The sequence below is a fragment of the Beta vulgaris genome, chromosome 3, assembly GCF_026745355.1.
Source record: "Beta vulgaris subsp. vulgaris cultivar EL10 chromosome 3, EL10.2, whole genome shotgun sequence".
Classification (NCBI taxonomy): Eukaryota; Viridiplantae; Streptophyta; class Magnoliopsida; order Caryophyllales; family Amaranthaceae; genus Beta; species Beta vulgaris.
Window position 1 is genome coordinate 31,661,343 of NC_079204.1, and position 21,673 is coordinate 31,683,015.

General features: G+C 35.0%; 1 non-coding gene across 1 annotated transcript; it reads right to left on the minus strand.

The window, feature by feature from the left end:
* Window positions 1–21,120: 21,120 nt before the first annotated feature.
* Window positions 21,121–21,227, minus strand: LOC125496131 (small nucleolar RNA R71). Its single transcript, XR_007272833.1, has one exon. It is a non-coding gene; the product is annotated as a small nucleolar RNA R71 (small nucleolar RNA).
* Between the last annotated feature and the right edge of the window lie 446 nt (window positions 21,228–21,673).

The following is a 21,673-nucleotide window of genomic DNA, read 5'->3' on the forward strand; positions in this document are numbered from 1 at the left end:
ATTTCACTTTTAAGTTTTTATCATTTACAATTTTCTCCTTATCTTTCTTAGTGAAATCTGATTTTTTTTTTCTTATCAAAGTTACTAGTACTAGGATTAGCTTTCAAAGTACTATATGGCTTTGAATAAGACTTACTTGTAACTGATTTATTCTTTTGGCTATCAATTTTGACAGCCACTTTGCAAGCTTCATCGAAAGTAAGGTATGGATACACCTCCACTTTCTCTCGTACATCTTCATTTAGGCCTCCTAAGAAGCGGCCTAGTTTTTGCTCCTCCATTTCTTCTATTTAACAAACAATGGAACGCTTCTCAAACTCCTTAATGTACTCCTCCATACTAATTTTCCTTGAGTGTAGACCATCTAACATACTACACGAAAACAAAACGCTTCCTCAATTGCTTCTTCAATTTCTCCCATGTAGCAATCTTGGTTTTGTTCTCCTTCACCCTTTGTCTCTTCACGCCTTCTAACCAAATGGATGCATATTTTGGTTAACTTCAAAATTAAACAGTTACCTTGTACTTCTTCTCATCTGGAGTATCTTTGTATTCAAAGAAACGTTCTAAGGAACGTTCCCATTCAAGATACACTTCCGGATCACTAGTAGTTCCACCAAATTTTGAAACTTCTATCTTTAACCCTCTATCATCAGCTTTAGAACTCCTCTCTTTATCATTAGATTTCTTCTTGAACATTTCTAAGGTTAATTGGGTCATTGTCTCTTGTAATGCTTCGTTTTGCCTAGCTAGTGCTTCTAACATGGCATCTCTCCTAGCATTATCATTCAACTCGTCTCCCATTTCATAACTAAGCTCTTGATACCACTTGAAACAAACACGCCTCTATGAAGAATTGTGTTAGGATAGAATGAATCACAAACTAAAACACTCCTCTTAAAGGTTATAATTCGATTTTAGCTAAGGAAGTGAATCTCCACTCTCGGCCTTAACTAAGGGTTTTAATTAATAGAGTAAGTGAATCACTCTCAAATCTTGTTAGTTTAATTGAACACTTGTAGTTTTACCTCCCAAGTAATTCGTACAAGTAGAATAAAAACACCCGATTTTTAGTCTTTAACCACAACGGTCTTCCTAAGCTTGTTTTTGCAACTTTAAATCTTATTTTCATTGATGCTTAAGTTACATATATATAGTACATGTACTAAAAGACTTAACATAAAAGGAACTAAGTCTAATACACTAAGGAGTTTAAAGAAAGCAAGAAATTACAAAATATCTCCTAAACTAGCTGAAATCAGCATACTCTAGTTTCCTAGCTTTCTACTCCTATTGGATGCTTTAAAATGGCTGCAAGCCAATGAAAAGAAAACCTACACTTGAAGTAGCTTCCATTTATGTGTAAATCATCTTCATTGGAGTATAATATGTTGTTTCCCAGATCAGAAGAAAAGAGGGGTAGAAAAATGTTGCATATCAGCCCTCTTTTCTTTCCTCCATTCATGTTATTCCTTCTTGCTTAGGAAAGGTTGGAATTGGACCCTTTTCTGCAGCCATCTAAGTAAGCATGGATAATTAGTATGCTTCACCTACTAGCTTCATTAGATCATCCATTACATCACAAAAACACTAATGAAAACTGTAGCTTTATTCTAACACAAAAAATACTAATTTTCCTGTGTTTGGTGGTAAGTGATTTCGGAGCATGTTTAGTGTGAATTAAGCATGTTTAAGACGAAACCAACACTAATTAATATCAAGCACCTCAAACACACACCTGACAAACACCCATGGGCAGCTGCTTGCTTTCTTACTTAGCTTCTCCTCCTTCGTTGCTTAGCATGATTGCATTAGCACCAATCTTTAAACCATGAATCTCTCCTTTGTTGTAATTAAGATTAGTACTTAATAATACCTCTTGATTTGTATCTGATTTTGCATCAGTTTGATTATATTTGCGATACTATGATAGATGTTAGAAAATTGCTTCCTGAAATTCCGCTAGATGCATCTATATGTTCCTAAAGTGGTATCAATTTTGCCTAATTCATAATATTGATATGATCATATCATTGTATGCAAATTTTTATTTTTATTTAATTAAGGGAGGATTTATGTATGGCTTGAATTTGCATAATTGATATTTGATATTAATTGTTTGGAAATTGTAGATAATTGATTTATTTGTGATTTACGCTCAAAATAATTTATAGGGTCCAAATTTTTTTAATTATAAAAAAATATCTGAATTTTTTTATTATGAATGAAAAATTAATTGTAAATTCATTCCTAATTTTTGAAATTTTTATATTTATATACCTGATAGATTTACAATTATAAAGTGTTTAATTTGATTAATTTGTTAACTAAATATATAGTTCAGCACTCTCCGACATATAGAAAAATATGATGGCTAAAAATAATTTGATCAAATTTCCACTAATATTGGAATTTTAGTTATATTATTTGTTAATTTTGGTTATTCATAAATGTTAATGATAAAAATTTAAATATTGGATTTTATTTGTTTTGATAAATTCAGTATCTCACCCTAAATTATTTACTTCCTACATTTTGAAATAAAAGAAACAGCTTATCTCAAAAAGCTCTCATAAAAGAGAGAAGTGTTTCTCTTATTTCAGGAGGAACTATAATTTTTCATATTATAATTGTTAATTTTCTGAAATATCTAGCGGTTTTTGTCGTCGGTGGGTGTGGGACGATGATTGGTTGAGGCCTATGGGTGGTACAACGTGGGTGCTGGAAAATTTATTAATGCGAATCAACTTATTAATAAAGATTATTGCCATTTTTAAATAAGTAATTGAATTAAAATAATAAAGTTTCCTAAATGATTCTAGCTTAAATTTGTAGAGTTTTATAATTATTATGGAAATTTTTATTTGGTTATTCATTGTTAATAAGTAAAAATTTTATGTTTATTTTATTTTGATATTATTAATGCATGGATTCAAAATGTAATATGTATGATATTATATTTATATGATTATGACTAGTATGAACTAAATTAGGATAGTAAATACAATATGCCAACGTTTGTATTTTTGTAACTTTAAATTTTCATTATTCATTTAATTCAAATTATGTAATCAAGCATGAGGATCCAAGGATTTTCAAAGATGGTGATCCATGGATATTCAAGGGAAGATTGGTGAAGATAAATTATTTTCCTAAGTTTATAAGCCATACTAGATCATTTTAATTATTGCTTTTATTAATTAGTTTCTTGCATTGATTTTGTTGAAATGCTTGTTTCTAAGTTTGTTTGTCATTAATTGATTCATGTGTTCACTATTGATTGACCATATTAGTAAACTTAAGTTCCCAAAAATAATATTGAGTTTTAATTACTTTTCCAACCAACACTTATAACGTCTAAAATAGTGAGTAATAGATTCTGCCAAAGTAGGGTGTTGCTCAATTTATCCGGGGATAGTAGGGTAGGGTTTTTAAACTTACATGTTAATGTTTGGTTTAACTCAACAAAATCATCAAAAGACAAAGTTTTGGATTTGAAGCTAAGAGATAGGAGTAAACAAGGCGTTGTTAACCTGTGTACCAAGAATTATAATTAATAAGGTGTTTATCTACCTCAACTTATATAAATTGAGGGCAGGGCCAGAGTCTGTTTGATTATAGAAGGAGGGGATCAGTTATTCTTTATTCAATATGGGACTTTCATTTTGAAAAAGGATAGTACTTAATTAAAATTTATTTAATTGATTCTTTGCTGATAAACATTGGTTGAATCTAGCTTTATTATTCTTTTGTTGTAGTTATCCTGTCGGGTTCAAACAACAACACCCCCGATTTTGATTTGCACTATTTATTCGAAAAGGAAAAACTAAATGCATAAAATACCCTAGGATGGGAAATGGTTGTGAGAATTATTTTTAGGGCCGAATTAAGGAAGGAAAAATGTTCTTGACAATCATCTCCCTGAACCCCTAGCAGAGAATGCTACTCCAGCTGAACGTAGAGCAAGGCAAACCTTAGAGGCTAATTCTATGCAAGTAACATATTTAATGCTTGCTTGCATGGAACCATACTTTCAAAAGCATTTTAATGGTCTCGATGCCTACTTCATCCTCCAGCAGCTGAACACTATGTTTTAGAAGAATGCTAGATTGGAGAGGTTTGAAGCTCACTGTAAGTTTTTGGAGTGCAAATTGGGCAACAGAAAACCCGTTGGTCCTCGTGTGTTTAATATGATTGGAAATTTTCAGATCATAGAAAAATTGGGCTTCCCTTATCCCCCAGAACTGACAACTGATATTGTGATCAGATTTATGCTTGAAAATTTCCAAAACATTCAGTTGAATTTCCACATGCAAGGAGGGAAGGCTACCTTGTAAGAGTTGCATGATATGTTAACTCAGGCTAAAAGGAGCTTGCCTGCTGAACCTAAATACAAAGATGTTCTTATGGTTAGGAAGGGCAAGCAATATTAATTCAAGACAAAAGGGGCACCTATGAAGAGGAATAAGGGCAAGGTTGTTGACATTAATGACACTTGTAAGCCAAATGCCAATCCTAAGGCAAAACTAGTAGCTAGGGGTGCTCATGAGCCAAGGTGGCTCGCAAATTGTCTGATCTCGGCTCGAGAGGGCTCAACTCGAGTTCGCGATCGGCTCGAGACCTTAACGAGGCGAGCATGAGCCTAGTGGAGTTCGACTCTAAAGCTCGCAAACATGTTCGACAAATACTAAAATACTATTTATTCATTGAATTTTAATCTAACTTGAACATTAAGTGTACTCCACTATTTAAAAAAAAAAAAACCAATTTTCAGCCCAATTAAAAAATATAAATCATATAAAATTTACTGCCCACTTAATAAATAGAAGTTAAAACCTAACAAAGTAAGTAGAGGAGAAAGAGAATGATAGGAAGCGGTTCAAGGGTTTTCAGTTTCAACCCTAAATCTCTAATCTACCATTCACACTTGAGGGCTTTAAAAGCTATTTCATATTCTATTTCATAAGCTATTTCCTTTACTCCCCATTATCTAAAGCTTTTTTTTTAACTAGCTTTTAGTTTAGCGCTCCGCTCTCGAAGCTTAGTCTAAAGCAATCCGACCGAAAGCACTGGCTTAACGACGGGGTATGACCCCTCCCCCTTCAATGTCCTTACAGTCCATTTACGGGGCGCATCGGGTATACGCTTTATGAGCTAGAAGCCGCTATCCACTTTTGTCGGACAAAAGTGTCTCGCTCTAAGTGCTTTGGGTCGGATTGCTTTCTCCCTCGCTTTTCTCGCTCCAATTCTTAGGATTCTCATTATGTTATCGGCCTTCTACGATGTACCCTACTTTCGATAAGCTTCAGTAGGTTCCATCTCCAAAGCCATCCTCTGTGTTTACTGTTATTTCCCTAGGAACACTACAAGAGGGGGGGTGAATTGTAGGTGTAGAAATAAACGTAACTTTTTGCGGAAATTAAAACTTAAACGAATAAACAAGCTAAAGGAACACAAGGGATTTTTACGAGGAAAAACTTCTTGGGCCCAACAAGAAGAAACAACCTCGACCACTAGGGATTTTAAACTCAACACTTTCACTAATTAGGCCAAACAACTCTGTTACAACCTAATTCTAACTCGAGCCACACCTTGAGTTCCTAAACTCAAGTTCCTGAACCACTGTTCCCTTAACAGCAGTTCCTCTCAACTTCACTCGAAGTTTTCTCACACATACAAGCTTCACTCAAAGCCTTTCTCTTACAGAACTTCACTCAAAGTTCCCTTACCCCAAAAACCAAAATACAATTGATCGAAATAAGCTTAGTGGAATTAGAGTAAGAAGGCAAAGAACAAATGGCTATTATGAGAGAATGAAGGCACTGACACTTAATAAGTTAAACTCACTTAATTACTTAGTCAGACACAATTTGGAACTTATCTAGACTTCTATATTTATAGTGTTAATCATGAAGAACGTGGGATTAATGTTAGAGTACACGTTTTAATCCATTTACCCATGATGTTCCTTCCCCTAAGGAACACGTTTTACATCATGTCCCATGATCCCATGAACTATAAATGAACGTGGATAAATGCAGCCATTACTCCTAAATAATAGGAGTTCCTTGAGCATTATCCGAAAATCAGTTTTTATAAACTCTTTTTATCTTTAAATCTGAATTTCTAATCTTTAAGAAAATAATATCTTTGAAATAAAATCTTTCTAACAACCGGATATTTATTTTCTTATTTTCCGAAAAATAAAATCTTTTCCAAAACAGATTTTCTTTTTAAAACTGATTTTATCATTTGAAATTAGAAATAACTAATTTCCTATAACTAGGCATGACTTACTCCATTATCTTTTATACCGTTACACTAATACACGCCTAAGTCTAGTTCCTTATATTAGTTCAGTTCCTTTAACATATTTGCTAAGTGCCACTTAGTTTGTTCCTTACAAAGGAACAAACGCTTCATTCTCAAAATTCTGCCACAGTTCCTTACCATTCTTTCTTTGTTCCTTTACATTGGAACTAGAAAATAAAACGCCTAGCTTCTATTATTCTTGATCCAATGCTTGCTCCAGTATCAACATAGAAACTTCTTTACTTAGCCTTTGAAATCCTCTCTTGACTTCTTCATTGACTTCGTATTCTCCCAGTTCCTTGCATTGATACCTTAACACCATACACTTAAATAATTCATTAGTTCACTACTTAGTTTGTTCCTTTGTTTCTTTGTCATTATCAAAACTAGGGTTCAACAATTTCCCCCTTTTTGATGATGACAACAAAGGTACAAACTAAGGAAAATAACAAATAATATAAGTGAATGAAAATAAAAACATAAAGAAGAAAATGAAAAATAAAAACAATTATGTATAACTGAAGTTTTGATTTTTCATTTACCTTAACCTATTTTTGATTTTTCATTTACCTTATCCAATTTTAATTTTTTTTAATTTTCATTTTTTTAAGTTTATGTACAGTTTGTTCCTTAAATCCTTTTCCCCCTTTGTCATCCTCAAAAAGAATAGACTCTGCATGAATTGATGAATTGATTTAACACCTTAAGACCAATATGCAAGCACCATTAGTGGTTAAGTTAGAAAATCAAAGAGTAAACTTGCTCAAACATCAATCACATAATACTAGCCATTCCAAGGAAGAAATTATGCAAAGCATTTAGAAACATAGACAATATAGCAAAAGTCATTGATTATATAGCACTTGTTCCATAACAAAACAAAGAAAGAAAAGAAAAAGAAGAAACAAAAGTTGTGTTCCTTGATGAAAGAAACAGGAACAACAAACAACAATAAAGAAACTAAGAAAGGGAAGGGGAATGGTGTTCCTCACAACTTCTTCTTCAACCACATCCTCCAATTTTTCATCACCACCCCATGATTAGTTCAACCTGTTCCTTCAGCTCCTCCAAGTACGAGCCATAGTGTCCATCTTCTTTTGCTGCGCAACCACGGTATCACTCAATTTCTTCATAAGACTTATCATAGTATCAGTTTTGGCATCCAAAGTCCAATGAAGATGATTGTAAAATTTTATCATATGTTGTGCAGGAAGGCAGACTTCATTAACCCAGTTAGTTCATCCGGATTTCCTGTTCCTTACCCTTGGAACTAGAGGCAGATGGGGGATGTTGTGAAGGAACTGGGAGGTTTGAGTGGAAGGCTCATCTGTTCCAGGAATGGAAACAGAAGGTGAAGGGTGATAAATGGGAGGAAGAAATGGTGGTGTGGGTGGAAGGGTTGTGGAGGTGGAAGCAAAAGGATTTGGCCTTTTATTTCATCCTTCAACTGCTCAAAACTGAAGGAACAGAGAAGGACGAAGGTGAAATGGAGGGTATTTTTGTGAAAGGAACAGAGAGTTTGGGAGATGGTGGGGTATGGTTCCTTGAGAGTAGAGGGTACCTGTTCCTCATTATCCGAAAGGACTAAAGGAGAGTCCTCGTTGGAAGGAACAGGAACAGGAGCAATTTTTCGACGAGTGCTCTTTCTCACTCTCAAAGGAACAGAGGGTTTAGGCTTAGTGGCAATGTGTTTGCGCCTCTTAGGTTTGGTTCCTCCGGTTAGGAACAGGTTATCCAAGATTACATCATTCATCTTCTTTAAGTCAGTTTGGGCAGTTTTCTTTTTCCTGAGGAACTGGAAGCCATTCTTCCTTGAATGAGAACACCTTCTTGGACAGACAACCAAGTCCATTTAGGGTCTTCTCATTCAAGATGTTCCCTTGTTTGACCCTATGGTGGTCCAACCAGTAAGTCTTACTTCAAATGATGAAGTAAGAAGTTATCAAGGCACCGTACCAATACACAATTTTCTCAAATCAGTGGGTTAAGTGTTGAATGAAGAGGGAAGGGAAATTATTTGTATGTGGTGGTCCAAGCAAAACATGTAACACATATCCAAGAGACCCACTTCATTCCTCTTTTCAGTTCGAGGAATGAGTGCTCTCCAAACCAAGTTAAACAGTACTTTGTGAAGGGAGAGAGTAGGTTATGGTTAAGTTTGTTTTGGCCAGCTGTTCCTCCAAAATATTCTAAGATTTTGTCTTGAGGAAAATTCGGAAAGGAAACAGTTCCTTTCCTTTTAAAATACAAATCAGTTCCTTTGCAAGGAACTTCCCATACTTTGCTTAAAGTTGCTTGATTAAACCTTATTTTCTTTCCTCTAACTCAGTTGTGCAAGTTCCATTAGTATTAACAAAATTTGCACAAACTCACCATAGCTAGAGGAACAAGAGCATTATTAAAGGCGAATTCAAACAAGAATTCCATGCCTTGTTCCTTTAGAATGGAGGTTAATTCTAGAAATTCAATTTTATTGCCCATTCTAAATCGACGCAAAAGCCCAAGACATACCTAGATTCACTTCGTTCGACCCTTTTCTTGGAAGACGAAGAAACAGTTCCTTTGGAAGGAACAGGTGCAGTTTCTTCTTCTTCCCCCTGAGATTGTTCCGGGGTTTCTTCTTCATCGCTTCCCCAATCAATTTTCTTCTCCATGCTCCTTCTAGGAGATTCTAATTGCTGTTCCTCTATGGGGTTTTCTTGAATTATGTCGGTTTCAAGGGTTTAGTTGGAGATGAAGAAATTTCCATTTTTGAAGTGTCGGTTGTTTTTGGTGTTGGAAAAGGTGAGTTTCTTGAAGTTTTTGCCATGATTTATGAAGGTTTGGAGGTTTTTATGGAGTATCAAAGGGTGATAAGGTTTCGGATTGGTGAAGATGAAGCGTTTGAGAGGAACACGGTTTCTTAGATGAATGAAAGAAGGAAGTTTTGCATGTAATAGTAATTATGACACGCGGGAAAGAAATAAAGAAAAAATAAAAATAAAAATAAAAAGAAGAAAAGAAAAGATAATAAGAACCAAGATTTAATTAAACTGGTTCCCCTTATTTTTGGGATTTTTCGGATTTTTCGGATTTTTATGAATTTTAATTTTTGAAAGAAAATAAATGCTAAGGAACTTGTGCTATAGGAACAACTAATGCTACATATCAATATCCTTCATACTATGCATGTTTCTTGACCTTAGGAACAGTAAGGGGAGTATTATGTGACATTTGTGAGTTGTTTAATTTCTTTGACTTCATGTTATGTTTTGCAACATTCCAATTTGCAATGGTCTTAGGCAATTAAACACAATTATTTTTAGCACACAAAGTCACTCAAATTGATTCAAACATGGGGGAATTGACATAGGAACAATCACTTAATTTTTATTAAGCCTAACTCAAGCCTTAATTTTCATATCTATCTCTTTGCAAAGGCTTAGTTAGGATATCAGCAATCTGATAATCAGTTTGACAAAACTCAAGTTTAATCAAACCTTTTTCGACATTTTCTCTTAAAAAGTGATGTCTAATATGTATATGCTTTACTCTAGAGTGATGCACTGGATCTTTAGATATACTGATAGCACTTGTATTGTCACAATAAATAGGAACACATTCAAAGTTTATTCCATAGTCACTAAGTTGTTGTTTTATCCAAAGCATTTGAGAGCAACATGCAGCAGCAGCTACATATTCTGCTTCAGCAGTGGATAAAGCAACTGTGTTTTGTTTCTTGGTACTCCAAGAAACTAAACTATGACCAAGGAATTGTGCCATACCTGAGGTGCTTTTCCTATTTACAAGATCTCCAGCATAATCTGCATCTGCATATCCTTTTAGTTCGAATGTATCACTTCTTGGATAGTAGAGTCCAAGATCATCTGTTCCTTTAAGGTATCTAAGAATTCTCTTCACAGCAGTGAGGTGAGACTCCTTTGGATTTGCTTGAAATCTAGCACACAAACCAACACTGAAAGCTATGTCTGGACGACTAGCAGTTAGATACAAAAGTGAACCAATCATTCCTCTATATTTTGTTTGATCAACACTTGTTCCTATGGAGTCTTCATCTAATCTAGTTGAAGTTCCCATAGGAGTGTGATTTATCTTTGAATTTTCGAGGCCATATTTCTTTAATAGTTCCTTTATGTATTTTTGTTGGTGAACAATTATACCTTTTTCAGTTTGTTTGATTTGTAGTCCAAGAAAGAAATTTAACTCACCCATCATACTCATTTCAAATTCATTGCTCATGAGACTTGAGAATTCTTTGCACAATGTTTCATTAGTAGCTCCGAATATGATGTCATCAACATATATTTGAACAAGCAAAATATCAGTTCCTTTAGATTTTAGGAACAAGGTTTTATCAACCTTTCCTCTTTTAAAGTTGTTTTCTAAAAGGAACTTGGATAATCTCTCATACCATGATCTAGGTGCTTGTTTTAACCCATAAAGAGCTTTATCAAGCTTGTAGACATGATTTGGGAGATTATTATTTTCAAACCAGGGGGTTGTTCAACATATACATCTTCGTTTAGATAGCCATTTAAAAATGCACACTTAACATCCATTTGATATAATTTGAATCCCATGTAAGCAGCAAATGCAATTAAATTCTAATGGCTTCTAATCTAGCTACAGGAGCAAAGGTTTCTTCATAATCAATTCCTTCTTGTTGGTTATAACCTTTTACTACAAGTCTAGCTTTGTTTCTTACAATGGTTCCATATTCATCTAGTTTGTTTCTAAACACCCATTTTAAGCCAATTACTTTTTGTTGTTTAGATGAAGGAACTAGATGCCATACCTTGTTTCTTTCAAACTCATTTAATTCAGCTTGCATTGCATAATCCAATCAGAGTCAGTTAAGGCTTCTTCATGATTTCTTGGTTCCATCATTGATAGGAACGCATGAAATGCACAAAAGTTCCTTAACTGAGATCTAGTTTGCGTACCTTTGGATATGTCGCTGATTATGAGTTCCACAGGATGTGACTTTTGTAATCTCCAAGGTTTTGGTTGAAACTCTCTTATAGGAACATGTTGTTCCTCATGAGTTCCTTGAGTGGATGAGGAACTCTGCTCAGTTGTTCCTCTGTTAGCCTCGGTGGACTCAGTTCCTTCATTTAGAGGAACAGGAGCATCTTCTCCTCCTTGAGGAACAGGAAATCATTGATTCTCATTATTTTCGAATTCCTCGTTCCTTTCCTCTTTCACTTCTTCTTCTTCTTGTGAATCTGTGTTCCTTGACTAGGTTGTGCTAACCCTATCTCATAGTCATCAACCTGTATGCTTGGATTATGTTTTTCAGATTCATCAAAGATTACATGAATGCTTTCTTCAACACACATAGTTCTTCTTGTTATATACTCTATAAGCTTTACTATGTGAGGAGTATCCTAAAAATGTTGCTTCATCACTCCTTGCATCAAATTTTCCAAGATTATCTTTTCCATTATTATGCACATAACATTTGCATCCAAATGTTCTAAAAAGGTGATGTTTGGTTTCTTTCCAAAGTAAAGTTCATAAGGAGTTTTATTAATGATAGGTCTCATCATGGCACGATTAATTATGTGACAAGCAGTATTAACAGCTTCAGCCCAAAAGTTCCTTGGAAGTTCACTAGCAATTAACATGGTTCTAGACATTTCCTCCAAAGTTCTATTTTTCCTTTCTACAACACCATTTTGTTGTGGTGTTCTAGGGGCAGAAAAATTATGATCTAGGCCATTATCTCTGCTTAGGTCATCAAATTTATAATTTTCGAATTCCTTGCCATGATCTGATCTAATGTGCATTATTTTATGTCCACTTAGGTTTTGAACTCTTTTAGCAAAGACAAGGAACTCATCATAAGTTTCATCTTTACTAGAGAGAAAAATAACCCAAGTGTACCTAGAGTAGTCATCTACAATCACAAGTACATACCTCTTTCCACTTCTGCTTTGAATTCTCATGGGTCCACATAAGTCCATATGAATTAATCTAATGGTTTAGTGGTACTTACAATCGTTTTAGATTTGAAAGAGGATCTTACTTGTTTCCTCGTGCACATGCATCACAAACTTGATCAATATGAAATTTTATAATGGTAATCCTAAAACAAGGTCTTTTGATCTAAGTTTCTCAAGTAATGAAAAGCTAGCATGTCCTAGACGCTTGTGCCATAGAAGTGAATCATCTTCAATAACACTAAGACAAGTTAAATTGATTTGAGGAACAAGGTCTAGATCCACAATGTATGTGTTCCCTTTCCTTGTTCCTTCCAAATAACCTTCTTAGTTTTAATGTTGATGATTAAGCATTTTTCTTATCAAATTTTACAGTATTTCCTTTGTCACAGAATTGAGAAATGCTTAATAGATTATGTTTTAGACCTTCAACTAAAAATACATTTTCAATGGAGTGTAATGGTGACTTACCGACCTTACCCATAGCAACAATGTTACCTTTCTTATTATCACCAAATGTTACACTGCCACCTTCATAGGTTGTGAGTGAGAGAAACTTCGTTTTGTCTCCTGTCATGTGCTTGGAACAACCACTATCGAGATACCAAGTGTTGTTCCCCCTCACTCCAACCTGCAAAAATCAACTAGTTGTTAGTTGAAGGAACCCCATCTTTCGTGGGTTCCTGTTCTTGACTAGGATTTGTTTTGACAACCCATTTTTTCTTACTTATTGTCACATTTTTCCCAATCATCTCAGATTTTAGTTGACATTGATTTATGTAATGACCTACCTTGCCACAATACATACAGAATTATCACTAGGTAGATCAACATATTTCTTTGTCTTGTTCCTTTTCTTGTAGTTTTCAAAACCAAGACCTTCCTTCCTTTTGGTCTGTGGTTTCTCAATCCACTTAGGAACTTTCATGATTTTGCCTCTGTTCCTTGCGACAACCAGTTCCTTTTTAAGATTACAGATCTGTTCCTTTAAAATATTTTTCTCTTTATTTATTTTTTCAATCTCAGATCTGTATCCTTTCAAAGGGGTTGATCTTATATCAAAGGAACTCAGAACAGGGACAAATTCCTTCAAGTGTGAAATCTCTAAATTAATTAGATAATTTTCATTTTTCAAACTCTCATAACATTCTTTGATTTTTAAGTTTTTATCAAACAAATCAAAAAATCTAGTTTCGACATCAGTTCTCATTTTCTTAAGCCATTCTATGTGTTCCTTGCAAACCTTTAAGGCTTGTTCCGTTTGTTCACGTTTTTCACGTTCATCTCTACATTCAAGAATTGCATCATAAAGAAGATCATATATTTCAGTCCTAGTTTTACCATCTAGTTCTGACTCAAGTCCATGTTGACTTACCTCAATTTTTTCTTCATCTTCTTTTTCGTCAGTGTTTGCCATGAGGCAAAGGTTTGCTGTTTCTTCAGTTGGTTGTTCCTCTTCTTCTTCCGTCTCTGAATCTCCCCAAGCAGCTATCATAGCTTTGCGCACATTTGCCTTAGAGAAAGGTGCTTTTGATTCTTTGTTCCTTTCAGCAAAGCGTTCCTTGTTCCTTTCTTTGGTTTTGTCTTTTCCCAAAGAGGACATTCTTGATGAAGTGATCTGTACTTCCACATTTATGACAAGCAGCTTTTTTAGAAAATTTCTTAGTTTTACCTTTGAAGTTTCCATTCTTCATGTTCCTGTACATCTTTCGAAATTTTCGAACCATGAGGGCTGCTTCTTCTTCTTCAGAGTCCGAATCATCTTCATCATCTGCTTTGAGAGCAATTGATTTTGATTTGGAGCTTTCACCATATTCAGTATCAAGGTGAAGCTCATGAGTCATAAGTGACCCTGCCAGCTGTTCTAAGTTGAACTTAGTGAAGTCTTTTGTTTCTTGAAGAGCAGTGACTTTAGCCATCCATCTGTCCTTAGGAAGACTCCTAAGAACCTTTCGAACCTGTTCCTCAGATGAAATAAACTTTCCAAGAGAAGCCAACTCATTTATAATGTTAGTAAAACGAGTAAACATGTCTCGGATGCTTTCTTTGGATTTCATGCAGAACAGTTCATATTGATTCATAAGTAAATCAATTTTCGATCTTTTAACTTCATTAGTTCCTTCGTGGGTTACTTCTAGTAAATCCCATATTTGCTTTGCGGATTTGCATCCCATGATCCTATTATGTTCATGGGGTCCAAGTCCACAATGCAATAATTTAATAGCCATGGCATTTACTTCCATTTTTTCAAAATCAGATTTTCATAATCAGAGAGGGGTTTAAGAGTTACCTCATTTTTGTCATTTGTAGTTGTGACTTCGAAATCACCAACTTCAATGACTCTCCATACCTGATAGTTTTCAGCCTTGATGAATATCTCCATGCGGTTCTTCCAATAGTTGTAGTACTTCCCATTGAACATAGGAGGCCTTTGAGTGGAATAACCTTCTTCAAGTTTCTCGGTGGTATTCATTGTTCCTTGGATCTTTTCCTCAATAGGGTTTCCTATCTTACGTGAGTTCTGCTCTGATACCAATTGTTATTTCCCTAGGAACACTACAAGAGGGGGGTGAATTGTAGGTGTAGAAATAAACGTAACTTTTTGCGGAAATTAAAACTTAAACGAATAAACAAGCTAAAGGAACACAAGGGATTTTTACGAGGAAAAACTTCTTGGGCCCAACAAGAAGAAACAACCTCGACCACTAGGGATTTTAAACTCAACACTTTCACTAATTAGGCCAAACAACTCTGTTACAACCTAATTCTAACTCGAGCCACACCTTGAGTTCCTAAACTCAAGTTCCTGAACCACTGTTCCCTTAACAGCAGTTCCTCTCAACTTCACTCGAAGTTTTCTCACACATACAAGCTTCACTCAAAGCCTTTCTCTTACAGAACTTCACTCAAAGTTCCCTTACCCCAAAAACCAAAATACAATTGATCGAAATAAGCTTAGTGGAATTAGAGTAAGAAGGCAAAGAACAAATGGCTATTATGAGAGAATGAAGGCACTGACACTTAATAAGTTAAACTCACTTAATTACTTAGTCAGACACACTTTGGAACTTATCTAGACTTCTATATTTATAGTGTTAATATGAAGAACGTGGGATTAATGTAGAGTACACGTTTTAATCCATTTACCCATGATGTTCCTTCCCCTAAGGAACACGTTTTACATCATGTCCCATGATCCCATGAACTATAAATGAACGTGGATAAAATGCAGCCATTACTCCTAAATAATAGGAGTTCCTTGAGCATTATCGAAAATCAGTTTTTATAAACTCTTTTTATCTTTAAATCTGAATTTCTAATCTTTAAGAAAATAATATCTTTGAAATAAAATCTTTCTAACAACCGGATATTTATTTTCTTATTTTCCGAAAAATAAAATCTTTTCCAAAACAGATTTTCTTTTTAAAACTGATTTTATCATTTGAAATTAGAAATAACTAATTTCCTATAATCTAGGCATGACTTACTCCATTATCATTTTAACCGTTACACTAATACACGCCTAAGTCTAGTTCCTTATATTAGTTCAGTTCCTTTAACATATTTGCTAAGTGCCACTTGTTTGTTCCTTACAAAGGAACAAACGCTTCATTCTCAAATATTCTGCCACAGTTCCTTACCATTCTTTCTTTGTTCCTTTACGTTGGAACTAGAAAATAAAACGCCTAGCTTCTATTATTCTTGATCCAATGCTTGCTCCAGTATCAACATAGAAACTTCATTACTTAGCCTTTGAAATCCTCTCTTGACTTCTTCATTGACTTCGTATTCTCCCAGTTCCTTGCATTGATACCTTAAACACCATACACTTAAATAATTCATTAGTTCACTACTTAGTTTGTTCCTTTGTTTCTTTGTCATTATCAAAACTAGGGTTCAACATTTACGTTTTTCTTCCTAGTTCTTTTTTTTTACCGGGTTTCCTTTTTATGTTGGATTTTCTTGTTTTTTGAAATATCGTACGTGACTGTTGAACACCGCAGTGGTTGCAGTGATGAAGCCTATTTTCCGGCGAGCAATGTGGTCCTTGGCGGCGAGTAGCAGCCGGCGATTAGGACAAGTTGTTTTGGTTAATTTCATCTCTAGCCCATTTCGTTTTTTTGTTTCCTTATTTATATTTTCATCCTTTGATGTTTGACTTCTCCTCCTTTTAGTTTTATATTTCTTTTTCCTTGTAATTTTCCCTTCCATTGATATATATACAGTAAGTATTTCGCTGAATTATGCAAATTATTTTTATGGTTATACATGCAGTAGGTGAATTATTAGGTAAAGGCAAGAAACAAACTATTCTTATTCATCTTTGCTGGTATATATTGATCTTCTACTCCTATTCTCGAGCTTTTCTCAATTCGAATAGTTTGTAAACTTTCCCTTCTCGAGCCAAGCCAAGCCTAACCAAACTCATTTTCAGTTCGGCTCCTTAACACCCCTAGTAGTAGCATAATGAGTGCTACCACTACCATAAACTTGGTCATTGGAAGAGGAGCTTCCCCAAGTATCAGGAGAAGAAGAAGAGTGGCGTTTCAACTCTATATATTTAGGTTATAGAGATTAACTTCTCTACGTCTACTTCATGGGTATTTGATATTGGGTGTGGATCTCACATTATATGTAATGTGTAGGCACTAAGAAGAAGTATAACGTTAAGCAAAGGAGAAGTGGACCTGCACGCGGGCAATGGAGCACGAGTTGCTGCGTTAGCTGTGGGAGATTGTAGTCTACTTTTGCGTTATGGTTTAGTATTAGAACTTCATAATTGTTATTATGTTCCAACGATTACCAAGAATATTGTTTCGATTTCATTTTAGATTCTGAAGGTTTTTCATTTCAAATCAAGAATAATTGTTCCTCAATTTATTTGAATGATTTATTTTATGTCTCATCCAAGTTATCAAATGGTTTATATGCGCTAGAATTAGAAACTCACATCTATAAACATAGACAGCAAGAAACACAAAACAAATGATTCAAACCCTACATACCTATGGCATTGTCAATTAGGCCACAGAAGCTCAAAGCGTATTGAGAAACTTCATAAAGATGGAATTCTCAAATCATTTGATACTTGTGAGTTCTGCTTGATGAGAAAAATGACAAAGTCTCCTTTCACAGGTTCAAGTAAAAAGGCCAATAACTTTTTAGCCCTCATACATACAGATGTGTGTAAACCTATGAGTACGTTGGTTAGGGGGGGTGGTTACTTCATAACTTTTACCAATGATGTAAGTAGATAAGGATATGTTTACCTCATGCAGCATAGCTCGGGATCCTTTGAAAAATTCAAGGAGTTCCAAAATGAAGTACAAAACCAACTTGGAAAGAAAATTAAGGCTTTGCAATCCGATCATGGTGGTGAATATTTATCTCAAGAATTAGGTGATCATTTGAAATATTATGGAATACTTTCACAATGGACTCTACCAGGAACACCGTAGTTAAATGGCGTTTCTGAAAGAAGGAATCGAACTCTACTAGATAAGGTTTGATCCATGATGGGTATTGCTGATCTTCCTGTTTTATAATGGGGATTTGCGCTTGAAAGCGGCATGTACTTAAGAGAGCGCCATCTAAAGCAGTGGAAAAGCCATCATATGAAATGTGGACTGGACACATTCCAAAATTGTCTTTTCTAAGGATATGGGGTTGTGAAGCCTATGTAAAACATTTAATCTCTGATAAGTTTCACCCAAATTCGATAAATGTCTCATTGTGGGTTACCTAAAAGATACTAAGGGATATTACTTCTACAACCAAAGCGAAAACGAGGGGTTTTTTGCTCGTAATGGTGTCTTTTTAGAAAGGGAGTTTATTTCAAGAAAAACGTGTGGGGTTAATGTATATCTCGAAGAAATTCAAGATGAGAAACAAATGGATGAGGTTAACACCACATCAGAGGCAACCTGACATGAAAATGCTAAGGAGGTGGTGCATTCAATTTATGTTCCTCCTAGCGTCCCACTTAAAGATACTCCAGGCGAAGTCACTCAACCTAATGAGGTAGAAACTTCTTCTGTTGTTTTCCAACATAGGTCTAGCAGGACCATCATTTTGTCAAAGAGATATATTGATTTCCTTTTCACCAAAAGTTCTAAAATAACGATCTTAAAATCAGAAGAACCTACTAGCTACAAAGATGATTTGGATAGTCAAGACTCTAAAAGATGGAGTGAGGCTATGAAATTTGAAATGGATTCCATGTCTAAGTATGAGACTTGGTTAATTTGTATGATAGGGTAAAACCCATTGGATGCAAAATGTATTTTCAAGTTGAAAACAGACAAAGATGGAAATATTAGTATTTTTAAAGCAAGGTTGGTGGCGAAAGGTTTTAAACAAATTCATGGTATTGACTATGATGAAACCTTCTCACCAGTAACCATGCTGAAGTCCATTATGATAACCTTTGCGATTGCTGCCTTTCATGACTAGGAAATATGGCAGATGGATGTCAAAACCTCTTTCTTGAATGGTTCTTGAAACACGATGTGTACATGACACAACCTCAAGGATTTGAAGATCCAGAAAATCCAAGAAAGGTATGCAAGCTTAATAATTCCATTTATGGACTAAAGCAAGCATCAAGGAGTTGGAGCCTCGGATTTGATGATGCATGCAACAAATTTGGCTTTCTCATAAAAGAAGAGGAATCTTTTGTTATACAAGAAGTTAAGTTGGAGTAGTATAACTTTTCTGGTCTTGTATGTGGATGACATATTTCTCTTAGGAAACGATAAAACATGCTTGAGTTAGTAAAGGAATGTCTTAAAAAATGTTTCTTTTTGAAAGATGTAGAAGAGGATGATAACACGTTTATATACTCATTTTTATGTGATATATTTGTGTGTTTCCATCATATTTTTCCCATATATTTAATCTCTTAGAGCTATTATTCTTTACTTTTCGCTATTGCTCTCCTCGGGTGTATTTGTTTTGTTTTTGTAGGATTATGGCATTTATTGGAGTTGATTGGAATTTGCACGAAAGCTTGGATGATTGCGGAGCATTCAGATGGATTGATAACTTTATCCTGCGATGATTTTGAAGATATATTGCGATATGGTGTTGGTAACCATTAATTACCGTGCCTAAGAAGCTACAAAATAGACTTTTGATAGCAAGAGAACAAAAAAACAGCATAAACCGCCACCCTTTGGCGGTCCTTTCAAGCTTACCGCAAGGCCATGGCGGTCTCCAATTTCAATATTACGTAATCTTAGTTTTAGAGTGTTTTAGGAGTCCAAATCCTAGTCAAACTCCTTGTATTTGGATAGATATAAATAGGTTTTGGATAGAATTTGAAGAAGGATTTTTTTTAGAGAGGAAATCACGTTACTTCTTCCTCTTGGACGCTTCACGTTATTTTTTCACGCCATTCTCCTTACCTTCCTCAAGTTCTTGTTGTCGACATTCAAGTTTGCAATTTCATCAATTAATTCAAGTATTATTTTATCTTCTCTATTCTATTTATTATTATTGTTAATCATGCTTTCTTTTAATCTTTATTTTGTTTGTTCAATCATCAAGTGTGAGTAGTTTTCTATTCTAGGGTTAGGTTGAACCCTAATATGAATTGATGCTTGTTTAATTCCCAATTCCCAAACTTTGATTAATTTATGATTCATTTATTTTAGGGTTGGTTTTAATTATCAATTTATGACTAGAAATAGTATACTTTGAATTGATTATTTTTGCAACGAAAGTTGAATCTTAATCGAATCTAGAACCCTAATTTAAGATAAAGGAAATCATCACGAAAGTAGTTGATGGAATTTATTAGGATGTTAGGATGTTATGTTTAAAGTCCTTAATTTGCATGACTCCATGAAAATAGGCATGATTGCGTTGTTAGGGAAGCTATTGATTGATCGAAAGAAATCCTTAGTATTATTAGGGCGCGTCTATCCTATGAGTTATTTATTAGTTAATTAAGGGAAAAGGGATTGTTTGTGGCATTAATTCGTGTTAGTGGGGATACTTAAACCTAGATGTCTTTAGTCTTTGATTCACTCCTAATAATTTCATTCGTTTTAGTTAGTTAGATTAGTTCATCATCACTTTTATTGATTACTTGCTTAGTATTAATTAGAGTCAATTTAACTACTTTGAATCAGTTAGTCTCTTGGGATTCGATCCTTACTTGCCCGACTACATTAGTTAGGAGGAATAGTTAGGTTATTTTTGTTAGGTACGCGATAAGCCTTTCAAATTTTGGCGCCGTTGCCGGGACTAAGGTATTTAAATTAGTTATTTTTGATTTTATTTTTGCTAAGTTTTTCTTCTAGTTTGCTGCTTCGGCTATCATTTCTTGTTTATTTGATCTTTTGTTTTTTGTTCTTTCTTTGTTGCATGCAAACTCGACGTAGAGGTCCACAGAATTTGATTCCTCTAGATCTTGAAATCGAAGCCACTGCACGCAAGCAAGGAAGTACAAAGAAACGAATTAAGAATAAGAAGAAAGCAATGGGTGAAGAAGCAACTAAAACTCTTTGGGAGTATGGTGTACCGGATACTACAACTGGTGCATTATCGAGCATTGTTCGACCTGCCATCAATGCTACAAATTATGAACTTAAGCCTCAATTCATCCAATTCATCTCCAACGATTCATTTGCAGGGTTACCCAATGAATGCCCTGTGAGTCACATTGCTAGTTTCTTGGAGAAATGCGACACAGTGAAAATAACAATGTGAGTGAGGATGCTATTCGACTACGTCTTTTTCCTTTCTCTCTTCGAGATAGAGCAAAGGAGTGGTTGAGAGATGAAGGTGTCGGAACGTTTGATAATGGGGAAAACTTGCCAAAGCATTCTTGGTGAAGTTTTTGGGGCAAGAAAAGACTGCGAAGCTGAGGAACGAGTTAGCAACCTTTGAGCAACATGACGACGAATCATTGTATGAAGCATGGAGAAGGTTTCTACGTTTGCAAAGACAATGTCCTCATCACGGGATTCCTGAATGGATGTTGATACAGACTTTCTACAATGGTTTGACACATGAGTTTCGTATCTACATTGATGCTGCTTCAGGCGGTTCCCTTATGACTAAGAACCCAACCGAAGCAAAGGAGTTGATTGAGAAGATGGCGGCCAATGACAACTACCATCCAAATGGTCGCAATCGTGCTAAGAAGGGAGGTAAATATGATGTTTATGTGCTAACCACTTTAGCTAATACTGTGCAGGCACTATCTCACAAGTTTGATCGACTCCAAGCTGGTTCATCTATGATGGTCTCATGTCAGATGTGTGGAGTCCAAGGACATGCTGCTACTGAATGTCAAATCAACAATGATGGGATGACAATTGAGCAAGCCAATGCTCTTTATAATTCCAATCCAAAGCGGCCATATGATCCTTATTCTAACACATACAATGAGGGATGGAAGCACAATCCTG